Raw genomic sequence first — 13,647 nt, forward strand, 5'->3', positions numbered from 1 at the left:
CGTAGTATGGTGTTAATCTGACTTCAAAACGACTCTGCATAAGGACCTACATGTTCAACCTTAACACTGTACTAAAACCGGAAGTGGATAAAGTCTACACAAAAATTTTATATTTCAATTTCGATCTTAAAAAAGTGCACTATTTTTTTTAAAAATGTGTATGTAAGTCATTTCATCTCTATTCATGATATTTGGGCTTCAGAAGCAACTTTAACTGAACGAAGTCAAGAAATACGACCTTTTAAGAAGCAAAAACTATTTTATAAACACGGTTTGTCAAACTGCTTCAAACACTTCTGTTGCACTGTAAAACTTATACATCTGCAATACAATGTTAGAAATGTTTATCATTGAACACTTTATCCTAATTTTATATTGTAGAATATTAATAACAATTGTGCTACTATTAGTGTATTATAGCCTGAGATAGGTTGCCATAAGATGTATTTTATCTATGTGCTAATAAAAGCAAGTGTTGAAACTAAAATTTAAAAAAAAAAGAAACTAAAATTAATTCTTTGTCCACTTCTCACGTTTGCTCTTTCATGTCTAGCTTAATTCGCAAATACAGCAAACAAAATAGTTTTGGTTCTATCTTCTTTCTTATTATCCCTTCCAAAAGTGTACGAATTTCCACCCTTTTGATAGTAGGAATGTTTTGGAAGAACATCGTTAGCGCGCTGCTACTTACGATACACAGCAAGGTCTGCTTGGCCTGCCCTAACGTTAATCACATGTAATATTAGCTAACAATTACCAGCGGTCACGAGTTGTCGCATATTTTAGAAGTTATAGACCTACTTTACCATGTACAAATTGGTATTAAAGCTAAAAATCAACACTGCGTCGTATCTGCAATACGAGCACTCCTACGGAATGGCAAAGGAAACTGAACTGTACTAAAGTAAAATTAAAATATTATAAGAGTACTATTTATTATAATTAATTTCACCTGAATACTTGTTAGAAGGTTACAAACGAGATCAGTCAATAGTTTCGTCATACAAGCGGTAATTAATAAATATGAAATCCGAGTATTTACTACGGAAAATCATAATTACGACATATCTGTTATTCACTTATAATTTTTATTCTATAATTATACATTCGACACTTCCTTGCAGTATTATTGATAAAACGCAAAAGATAGAGGTTCTACTCCTTATTTTGCAAATTCAACATATTTATCGTAACAGTGAAACAAACCATTTCATTTGTGACAACCAATGTATCTGACATTATGAACCTGTCGATATCTGTCAAGCATTATCAAACATAACACTGGTCGGCAAAATGAAACTATTTTTTTGCTCCCACAAACAAAAATAGGTAATTCCGATAGGTTTCGAGCTTCTGAGTTCGAATTCGTAACCAGTTTTCTCTCCAGGACGTACCAGTTTTCAAGGAGGAGGGGAGGTGTTTCAATATTCGCCCAAAGATGCTATTCTTCACCCATAATAATGTGCACGTTATAATTTAAATATCAATATATATTATGCAGATAAAATTGCATAAAAAGTTAAAGTTTAACACTTACGTATCACTTGGTTCTCTCACTCCTCTTGTAATTACTACAGGGTGTCTCGCGTGTCACATTCCAACATAAGCCTGCCAACATATTCATACTACATTTACCACTGTAGCGCCTCTCCATAGTAGCTATTTGCTGGTGAAACCTTTCTCCGTTATCGTCAGAGACCTCTCTGAAGCTGTACATTTTATTGAAGAAATTCAGATGGCAATGCAGGAAGTATAACTTTAGGGACATATTACATCCCATGTTACGAAATGAAGTAATTAACCTGCCCACAATGTCTTTGTAATCAAGTGACTTAGGATCCCCTAGAAAGTTACTGCACTCTTATCGAAACGCTTCTCAAGCCTCACTTTCCACTTCATTAAGCTTAGAAGGAAATCATTAGTATCCTTAAAAACGTCTTTGATTTTTGGTATCGTAAAAACACCTTCTTTCACCTTGGCCTCGTTGAGTCTTGGGAATAGTTTTTTGAAATGATTAAATCCTTCACTATCCCGGATCAGGACCTTGACGAAGACCTTCATGAGCCCTAATTTGATATGAAGAAGTGGTAAGAATATTTTCTCCGGACCCAAAAGACGTTCATTAGCCACGTTCATCTCCCCTGTGACCACTTGCTCCTTGGCGGCCATTTTGTGATGGTATACTGATCTTTGACTCAACTATCCCAATGACACAAGAAGCAGTAGTGCTTTGTGTAATATCCTTGTAAACCATTGAGGATGCCAATAACCTTAAGGTCAGCGCATACAGATCACTGGAACTGTCTGTACTTTATTTTCTGCAATAGGTTTCGCATGTTTTCGTAATTTCTTTCATATATACAGCATGGGGAATACGGATGGCTGGCATTTCATTGCCATTGTGTAGTAACACTGCATTGAGGCTTATCCTAGAAGAATCTACGAATAGCCTCCAATCTTCAGTCTTGTAGTTCAACTTCAGTTGTGAAATAAGCGATGGAATGTAACTGCAATACACCAAACCATCATCCTTTGTAAAATTAGGAACTAGGTTCACCTCTCTTTTTCTATACATTGATATATTCACATCTCGGTTTAGTAGATTCTATTTTTGAAGTCGTGATGCAGCAACAGGGCCTTAGACCTGGGAAGGTTTAAGTCTTTGATCAGATCATTAAGCTCTTCCTGACTTATCACATGTGGTCCATTAGTGTCTGGCACTGGAGCGTAATTAGGATCTGCTTGTGTACTGGAAGATTGTGCAACATCCTCACAAGCAGCAGGTTCTTCATCGGGTGAAACACTGCACAGGGTGTATGAGTGTAGTGGTACGGGTACAGGCAGACAAACATCATGTTTCACAGGCCTCCTCGCGGAATTCAAGTTATAATACTGTATTTTATGCTTCATGTTTTTGAGAATTCTTTTATATTAGTCAGGAGAAACATGATCACAGGGCTCGCGCCAAACCATAGGTATGGCCAGCGGCATCGATTTATATGTACCTTTCAACCGTTGTTCGAGAGTACACGCACACGAGTTACAACTTTGTTTCGGAGCCCAAAGGGGATCCAGGTCACCCATTTTACACCCTAAGTACAGATGGTAAACTGTCTTCAGGGACGGTGGCAATCGTCTACTTTGTCCATTGAAAATAACTTCCCCAGATAGGTAGGAGAATGAATCTGTCGAATTGTTGCAAGTTCTCGGCATGTTCGTTTAACACAAACGTCAATATTTCTAGCAGAAATATTTTTCACTACGGTATATACAGACACAGCGTAACACCACCTTCTAACACGATAATCAACTCGAAACTGAAATATTTGTTTTACGTGACAACGTGGTGTATGTCTTGGTGCCTTTTTTCAACAATTTGTCTGTCGTTTAGACAAAAGGAAGCCGACGAATGATCGCAAGTCTTTTTACGAAACCTTTCTCCGTCAATAATGCCTAGGTTTTAGTGTATGCAGTGTGGAACGATACTGCAACACAAGGGGAGGGGTTACGTTTCCGGGGGTAGTGAGCTAGAGAAAAGAATGCTCCTGGGATACAGCCTAGTAACAGTTCTTGGAATAAGAAAAGATTTCATAATTATGCATTCCAAAAACGGAAAACACATATTAAATACGAAAAATAGGATTGATCTGTCAATTATTGAAACAACACCCCGCCAGAAAACCTTAATTGCTGGAACTTTCTCGATGAGATATTCGTAATCAGCTTCTCGAAATCCATCTGGTACGCCCTTTCACCCTCGTAACAATTCAGAATTGTGCACTATAAACAGGGAGAATACATATTAAATTCGAAAAATACGATTTTTATGTCAATTATGGAAACAGCACCCTGCCCAAAAAAATCGTACGTGCTGGAACTTTGTCGATTAGATAATCAGCGTGTCGAAATCTATCCGGTACACCCTTTCATCCTCGTGGGAGGATTTTCATGCCGACCAGTGTAATTAGAGTTACAAGTATTCAACTCACGATTTATATTCAAAATCTCAATTCAGACCACATGATATTTTAAAGACACCTATCTTACAGGTTTATTTTCCCCACTATATTTTATAGTTTATTACTGATTATTGTTATTGTTATTTTTTTATTGCTTGTACCAGTTAAAAGCTATAAAAGTAGTTTATAAAAAGTAAGATATGTTTCAATCTACAATAGCTGAAACTCGATCGGGAGTTGTCATGATTTAAATCGAAATTGAACAAAACATTTTGTTAATACACTGATTGACTGTTGGGCTAGAATTGTGAGAAATGTTCCCAAAATTCATAACTTTATTTTCTACGTTCGCACGAACGTTACATGTATTATTTCTAATATTATTCAGCGAACCTTCCTTTATAATCAACAATATTAAATTATTGAGTAAAGTACTAACAAAGATACCATTCATGATATGATCTGGAAGTGCGTTTCACGGAGGAGAGGTGCTATATCATTGTATTGCACCAGGAGACAACTTGCTTTGTTCATCCCTTAATAACATAACAGTATGTATTGCAAAATAGTTACAAGACATCAAATCGTACTTTTAAGTGCATATGAAGTTAAACTTGAGTGCACAAGAAGCACTGAACTCTCTACGCACATGATAGTCTAAGATATTGATAAATATATGTTTACAATCATGTGTTCTTTGAATAGTTTTTACGTATAAATTTTAGATGTAAGCTCTTATAATAGTTAATTAGTTTTGTCATATGATCATCTTTATTTTCACAGTATTGGAAACGTGAATGAGGGTGACTATGGCCACATAACGTCAACAGTAGTAACTACGAAAGAAAGACGACGACTGAAAGTGATTCGTGGTGCACTTGAAATTGCAGGTAACAATGTTATTATGATATAAGTATTCAGTAAAAGTTGAGATAGAGGAAGATGACGTCTACGAAGTGACAGTTTCAAAACAGCGGCTTGAAAGCCGAAATGTTGTGTAGGAGAATAATGTGATAAAAGAGTGCGCTCCATCCGGGTCAGAGTAATAAAGTTAACATAACTCCTACCGGACGAAAACTACTTGATTTTACAGTAACCAAAATTATTGGTAATACATTATTCTTCAATAATACTGAAATTATCAATTTGCTAACTTAGATTTTCATACTATCAGGCCGCTAACTTATACATATCTTTGCTCGTATTTCGGCCGGGCGTTTTTCTCCTAATGTACGGCTTAATTGAATGTATTATAGTCTATAACGATCGCCCGTAATTCGATCACCCAGTTGTAGCCACTCACAGTATACAACGTCTCTTGGTCCTATCAGATACAAAGCATCATCTTCGAACCGTGAGTTTTCGACCTTGGTGTTGATGTTGAATTCGATGGCAATGATTGACTGGGCAGAAGGGATTATTTATTTCTGGGTTGTCGTAGAATTCTTATCACCAATCACAACGCGATGTAATAGATCTGTTGGTTGCCTTTGAATCATCTGCTAGAAACGAAAATTCGCATTTCAATGTCTCTCTGTTTTAGTTCATAAGGTACCCAATTTCCTTGCTTATGAATAATTCCGATGGATTTCAATCATTGTAAACTGATTGCTGCTTTACTCCCAATGATTCGGCAATCTCCTCTTCCGTTTGACTCGGATATTTATCAAGTAATTCCACAAATACTTTGTCTTCGAATTCTTTTAGCTGTATAAAGCGGGGCTTGATTTTAAAGCTGAAATTATCATTCTCGAGTTGTCGAAACCATTCCCTGCATAATTTAATGTTTGGAACATTGTCATAATAAACCTTCCCATGCGGTTCAGTCGCATTTTTCTTTCAATTCAAGGCCAAAACTGGGTTCCAAAACGGACTAACTACATTTTTGATGAAATTAAAACAGAGTAACATCTGTGTTAAAAGTTGAAAAGTTCATCACTCGCAGTAGAATACATTGATCACAACATCATACTCCATCACTTGGCTAAAAAAAGAAATTACAAACTTGATTCATTCTGGCAGGATAAAACTGTCAGTTCACAAAACGTCACTAGTTTGTTCACTTTCATATAGGACTATACATACGAAAACGCCTTGCATATGCTGCTTAGTTAACACAAAGAAACAGAAGAAAACATTGGTTTTCTATGAACCTCAAAGCGATATAAACTGAATATTATTGACAGATGTCTTCCGTCGATGAAACCACCGAAATCAGCTGCCAGTATGGAACATTTATAACAGCCAGAGCCATCTTTTGGAAGCGGAGAGAAACTAATCTGTACTCCCAATATATTTATATACGTCTTAGACGTCTCTTTTCAGAAGAATCTGATTTCATTAATAAATCGAATACTTATCACATCTAATTTATGTTTTCTCTTAGCAGATGGTATACTTATGAATTTATTACAATTAATGAATTTTCATTTTTAAAATTATTTTTTTCTCAGTCACATCTTTAATTATTAAGCAACAGTAATTAGCAAATATCATGTGATTATTCAACTATTTGTTGAGTTAAAGGATAAAACATTAGATGCGTAAAATGTTGGAATAGACTATGATAATGATTACTGGATTCCGTTACATTATATACATTTTCACAAGACTATTGATTGATTTTTTGATAATTTCCCTTCAATTTTTCATTTAGGATTATGGATGTTATAATTTATATATATTTTTTCAATTAAATTATTCAGAAATATAATATAAAGGATATGTATATTATATTTTATATTTTTTTATAAAGGATACGACGATGCTATATATTTAGTCAGAATCTATTGCTATCGACGCACCGAACTGCGTATGGAGTTATATTGATTACGGGGATACATTTTATGTACGACCTGATGATTCGATTTTCCTACACAGAAGTATTAGGGTCTATAAAGCATTGGTATGTAGAAAATGCACATAATAGTCTTTGTATAATAGATTGACAAAGTAGCGATAGGCTGAATACTTTCCAAAGCTAGGGCGTTTAAAAGAGTGATTTTGACATATTTTGAACGATTATTACTCTGAAAGATATCATTTGTCGATCTTTGTTTATAATTATTTTATTTTCAATTGGCATGATGGATTGCTTACGAGTTCGGATTTTCTATTTGCACACTCAAAGATAGAAGATGACAAAAGAGCTCGTAGCACTAGCAACCACCTTCGTTTGGAGTTAAAGTTTTAGTTATTTCGGATAGGCATATATTATATTTCCATGAACAATCAAGAATTATTTACAGTTTAGTTCATAGCCAACGGAAAGAAACGTTCAAAAATGCCAAATTGTGTAGTTTTGTATTTCGTCCCCATTCTTACACCAGTTACCAAGTGAAAGTTATAAATATGTAAATTTACCTTGCTTTGCTATAATGTACGTTTTGTCTCTTTTGACTTCACAGTTATTCCTTGCTTCACTAACGGAAAGTTCATTTAATCATTTTAATTTTTTGAAATTGTAAGTGCATTGTGTACACTGAGAAAAAAACGTTCTCCGGACAGCGGTATATTGCACAAATATACGGAATCCTGTTGCTTACTATAGAAATCAGTATGGAGCAGTACGTTATCTATATGCTACATAAGCACTGCCCTTAGATGTAATATCATGGCCTTGCAGGATATCTGACATCTAACAGTTTTCCGTATATCACATGCATATACTTATGTTACATTCCTCAGCTATATGTTATATGCGTCCATTTGTATGTGAGATTTTGACCGCCTTTGTTGTTTGATACGGAAAATACGTATAGATGGAACACTTATACAGAAAGTATTATAAAACAAGCGTTTTAAGTTATATGTCTGCTGTACATTAAGTATAAAATCTACTGGAATCACGCACGTAACCTACCTTTTTAAGTACGCCACCTATTTTTTTTCTCAATCTAGAACCGCGTTTCATGTAGATGCTTAGCTGGTTGCTCAAGCGTTTAATTTATTCGTGAAATAACCCTACAGACAGTTTTATTCTCTTCAGACAGGCATGCTGTGTATTCGGATTATCACGTAATTTGTTCTCAACCAACTTTATTTTTAGCAGCTTTTTGAACCACATTATATTTTTCTATTTGTTTAGTGCTTATGCATTTTTCTTATGTTGCTGTGAGTTCCCCGTGGCTAAGGAGTTAGCGACGCGTCTTAGGCAGCGGAATTCATGTATTTTGGATCCCATGGGTAGGGTGTGGATCTACGTCTCACATACCTTCAAGGCTAAAAAAGACACTAAATACTACACAAATAACAAATGAAATGTTATTTCCTTTATTTTCCACGAAGCACACGCAATAAAAATTACAAATGTAAACAGAACTGAAATTACTGTCACTTAAAATTATATAGTCTACTGTGGATTAGTGCTTTTGCTATTACCTTCCTACTTGAGTTGGAAAATTTGTTCCGACATGAAATTGACTGCTTTAGCAGACAACGGCGTTTGACGGAATTATGTGATAAGTACGGAATTATGTGCACACTACTTGATTTTACTCCTCGTTCACCTACACATTACAATGGGATGGTATCATTTCATGTAGAAAAAATGGTTGGTGAGCTACTAATCAGATTGCGTAAAAAAATCAGCTAATTAAAATCACTGTTGTCATCCGTCTTCTAGAGTGAAATTAGAGGGGAGGTAGAGGTATTAGAGGAGAGATATAGTATACTGTGTGTACGTTGTTTCTCCTCAAGTTCTCAGTTTCATATTTCGTTATGTATAACTACTCAAGTTTATTACTATATAATAATTTACTTTTCAGAGGCGCTTGGTGGTGTTTTCTCCTTTTTCATCGGAACAAGTTTTATGAGTGCTGCTGAGTTCCTTTATTATTTGTTTTTTAGACCAATTTTCAAGCTAAATTCACGACGTTGATATTCCATTATGCGTCACAAGACTTCATTCACAAGATGCAATGGTATATGCAAGTGAATTACTGAACAACACCTGCCAACTTGGCATTGTGCCATGCATATTTGTGTTGATTTGTTTGTTATTGCTGACTGTGAAGACACTCTCACCAATATAACTGAAATAATATAATTTGAACTGCTGAAGTGTGTAAGTCTGTACAAATTGCTTGGGTTTCCCATCTGTCCAATAACTTCAGCAGTGTGTAACTCTCTTTGATCGAATGAAATTTTTAGTCCGAAAGGAAATTGTATTAGTTATGCCCAAACTGTGTGAAAGGAGTATTAGAAGTTAAAGGAATGTAAGTAGTAAATACCTATTAGACGATTAAAATTGATTTTAGTAACTTAGATTTAATAATATTAGTTAGTATTCTTGTAAATAATTTATCAATTGCTTGTCAGCATTGATTTACATCGTATGTTTCTATGGAATATTTCCACCTTGTTACACATGCATTTAAATTGGTGTGGTTAGCTTCCTTAACTGTAAGTTTATGTAATATACTCTATATTAATAAATCAAACGGAAATTTAAAAAAATAAAAAATAAAACACAAAATTTAATATTTGAGTTTAACGTCCCAAGTTATGTTCTTTACGATAAGGGAGATTATGATTAAGTCAAATGAATGGCGTTTAATGGATTGGTGAAATGAGAAAGCAGGAAGAATGAGAGAGTCCCGAAAAACACTGAGACACTTTCTTGTCCTCCACACACATACTTGCCAGGAGATCTAACCGGGAAACACATGCGCCAGAAGTAAGCGCTCTCCCAAAAACCTACCGTGCCCCCATTTATAAAAATCAAGGTTACATTTATAAGTAAGGTGATAATAAGTAAGGTGATATATATGAAAGTGGTGTGTTTATTGTTAAAAAAGCGTCATTATTATTATTATTATTATTATTATAAATCACTTTGAGCTAATATATATATATATATATATATATATATATATATATATATATATATATATATATAGAGGAAGTTCGGATATTTTGAAATAGTCGAATAATAGGGAGTACCTCATTACCTCACCTGTGATGTGTTGTTTCCAAGCGGAGAGCAAAGAAACTACTGCCTCACGTTCCCATGATACTCTAGAGTCAGTCTTCTTGAGATTGTGACAGTCGTTGTGTAGGTAGACGTGAAAATCTGATTTTTTATTCTTGAAAACTTTTACAGGTAAATGTTTTACAACCTTTATTTTCCTATAGAAATACAATAGAACAATAATTCTTTGTTTACTATGACGTTGAATGTACGGAGTGATAGTTTGATAAACGTCATTATTCTATACGCCTTCAAATGCCTTTAACAGCTCTTCGTTTCCAAGATGGCGTGGAGTGCAATATGGAATTACCACAAGAAAAGCATGGTGTTCTCTATGCCGTATGGTATTCCGATTACACTAATATCTATCGGAGATCGGACAATTAAACATACATTTATATGACAACAATGCTAAGTTTATTTTTTGTTACAACAAATTTTCTGATGATACATGGGGTGTTTTGGGTCTAGTGTTCACCATGCTTAATATGAGCACACAATGACTGAATTTTCATATGTTGTCACTGTATTCATTGTATTTTCAACAGAAAACTCATTTCTTTTCCATACGGCATTTGTATTCCATATTTCCCGACTATTTCATATTAGCCTAAAAAGTGGTTTCTTCACAAATTATAAATTTTGCCCACCCTGCAACGAAATTTCTTTATCAAGATACTCATAAATAAAGCCAGATATGTAAGGCTTATAGTTGTTTTCCTCTTTGTTTCAATGTGCAATTATTAACTGAGTTACAAACGAAAGGAAAACGGTATTCCATAATACATGAACTTCCTCTATCTATCTATCTATCTATCTATCTATCTATCTATCTATCTATCTATATATATATATATATATATATATATATATATATATATATATATATATATATATATATATATATGTGTGTGTGTGTGTGTGTGTGTGTGTGTGTCCAACTTCCGATATATGTTTACTTATAATATTGGATAATACAAAAAAATTTTCTGTGTTATATCATTAGAGTAATATCACCTAAAGACACACATTTGTAAATGGATTTGAAAGTTGAGAAACGGGTGATACTTGAAGTTTAGTTCATTCTCTAAACATCTCAACATTAGTAAATTCAGTTATTAAGATCTTCTAAAGATTTTGTATTAAAATTATCATATTGCACTTAATAACACACAGGCGTTCATGCATAACATTTTAACTGTGTGATTAAACTATTGATCACTGCCAGATTCCATTGCAGCAATTATTAATGTAAATATATTAAGGTGAAAAATTAAATTCAATTTATTTCTGTGAAGTTTAAGAAAAAAAAAACATTTTCTATGCAGTATAAAAACTCACTTCAGAGTGTCTAAAAATATTTTCAGATTTTGTTCTTGACTAAATATTCAAGCATTAGAACATTAATGCTTAAAAGAAGTCAGATATGAAGTACATATATATATATATATATATATATATATATATATATATATATATATATATATATATATATATGCCAACTTGGGTTGTTTTTGATAAAATTTAGTATAACTTGAATATGTAGAGCACTTTGAGTTTTTTAGATTGATTTAATTTGCATGAAGCAAATTTATATTTATTTGCATTTATATGAGAGGTAAGTTTGGGGATATTTTATTACTGGTTGCATTGATTGAGGGCCAACCAGAGCTTTATTAAAATGATAATAATAAGGTTTACTTAAACATGTGTATTTTAACAGAACTAGTAATTATTTATGTGTAACGTGTTGTTTGTGTAATGAAGACTTAAGAAAGTATAATTTAATGTGTGGATTATGTATGATGAATTGGATTAGCACAGAAATTGGTTGTGACACATACTTGTTGGTGATGATATTTGAACCATTAACTTGCTTGTAATGATGTTTTAATAATGATTTTATTGAATAAAATAAAAAAGGTTTTTATACAACTTAAATTGCTGACGATTTAGTAATACGGTTTTAGCACTTGGGCCGATTTTTATTTACGCGCGTTTCAGATTTAAAAAGATTTTATTTAACCAAATTTTTATAACCTTAACTTAATTATGATGACACGAAACAATGTTACTTTTTTGATGTTTTTATTGTTTGAAGAAAAGTGTGGATGTTAACAAATTTATTACATAACATTACAAGCTTTTGTTGATCGAATGATAACAATAAGGTTTACTTAAACATGTGTATTTTAACAGAACTAGTAATCATTTATGTGTAACGTGTTGTTTGTGTAATGAAGACTTAAGAAAGTGTAATTTAATGTGTGGATTATGTATGATGAATTGGATTAGCACAGAAATTGGTTATGACACATACCTGTTGGTGATGATATTTGAACCAAGCACTGAATGATTGTATACCAGTAACAGCAGTCGGTTGTATTTTAAAGTTGTTACGCCTTAGATGATTTTTGTAGTAATAAATTTAATAATGCTTAACTTGCTTGTAATGATGCCTTAATAATGATTTCATTGAATAAAATAAAAAGGTTTTTATACAACTTAAATTGCTGACGATTTAGTAATACGGTTTTAGCACTTGGGCCGATTTTTATTCACGTGCGTTCCAGATCTAAAAAGATCTTATTTAACCAAATTTTCATAACCTCAATTTAATTATGATGACACGAAACAATGTTACTTTCTTGATGTTTTTATTGTTTGAAGAAAAGTGTGGATGTTAACAAATTTATTACATAACATTACAAGCTTTTGTTGATAGACTAGAATTCATATAATTTGAAGTATATACATACAGTATTCTTTGCACATATTTTTTTAAAGATAAACAAGAGTAAATTAGGTTTCCTAAAACTCAAGACCATACTCCAATCAAATTAAACAAACTAAACCAATAATTAATAATTATCTATGGTCTTGACAATATATATATATATATATATATATATATATATATATAAATTGAAGATGATATATCATCTTAATTTTCAAATGAGAAAAAGTTTACAGGATTAACGATCAGTAACACATCGCTTGTAACGATTATTGTTCGTTTTACAAGTGGAAATAGAATTTACAAAACCTCCACACGAACATAAAAAAGATTATGGAATATTACCACGACTCTTAAGATTGAGAGATCCATCCATGTTTTGCTGAAACCCTGTTTATGTACTTTCATATCTTAATAGTTAGTCTGATTGGAGGGTAAATGCGTTAGACTAGAAGAGTATATTCTAAACTAAAATTGTTAGAAGCAAAGTTTATCAAAATTAGTACGATAAATTATCAAACTCTGTTAAAAGTAATATTTTACGTTAGAGTTGATGGAAAGAAGCATGCCTAGTATATTGTCTGGTACGACGTAATTGCGTAAAACTGAAACTTTACGCTCGTTTTGTAATACTATTGGGGAACAGCAGACTTCAGTATATAGTGTCTGCAGACACTATATAGCAGTAGCTTCAGTATATAGCAGACTTCACCGAACACTTAAGTGATGTAAGGTGTCACGGACACCGAACAACTTATTTTCATCTCTCTCTCTCTCTAGCAGATGATTGATCTTGTATACATGCCACTCGTAGTACTTCTCTCTCTACAGATAGCTGGAGATTTTGGGTATCTACGCGTCACTGTTACGTTTCCGTGCAGTTAGCAAAGTCCGAGGGATCACACATCACCAATTCTGTTAATATTTTGTTCTAGGACACTGTTTATGATATGAAAAGGAATCTACTGATCAACATGGAA

Source organism: Thermobia domestica, chromosome 8 (genome assembly GCF_964235325.1).
Source record: "Thermobia domestica chromosome 8, izTheDome1.hap1.1, whole genome shotgun sequence".
Lineage (NCBI taxonomy): Eukaryota > Metazoa > Arthropoda > Insecta > Zygentoma > Lepismatidae > Thermobia > Thermobia domestica.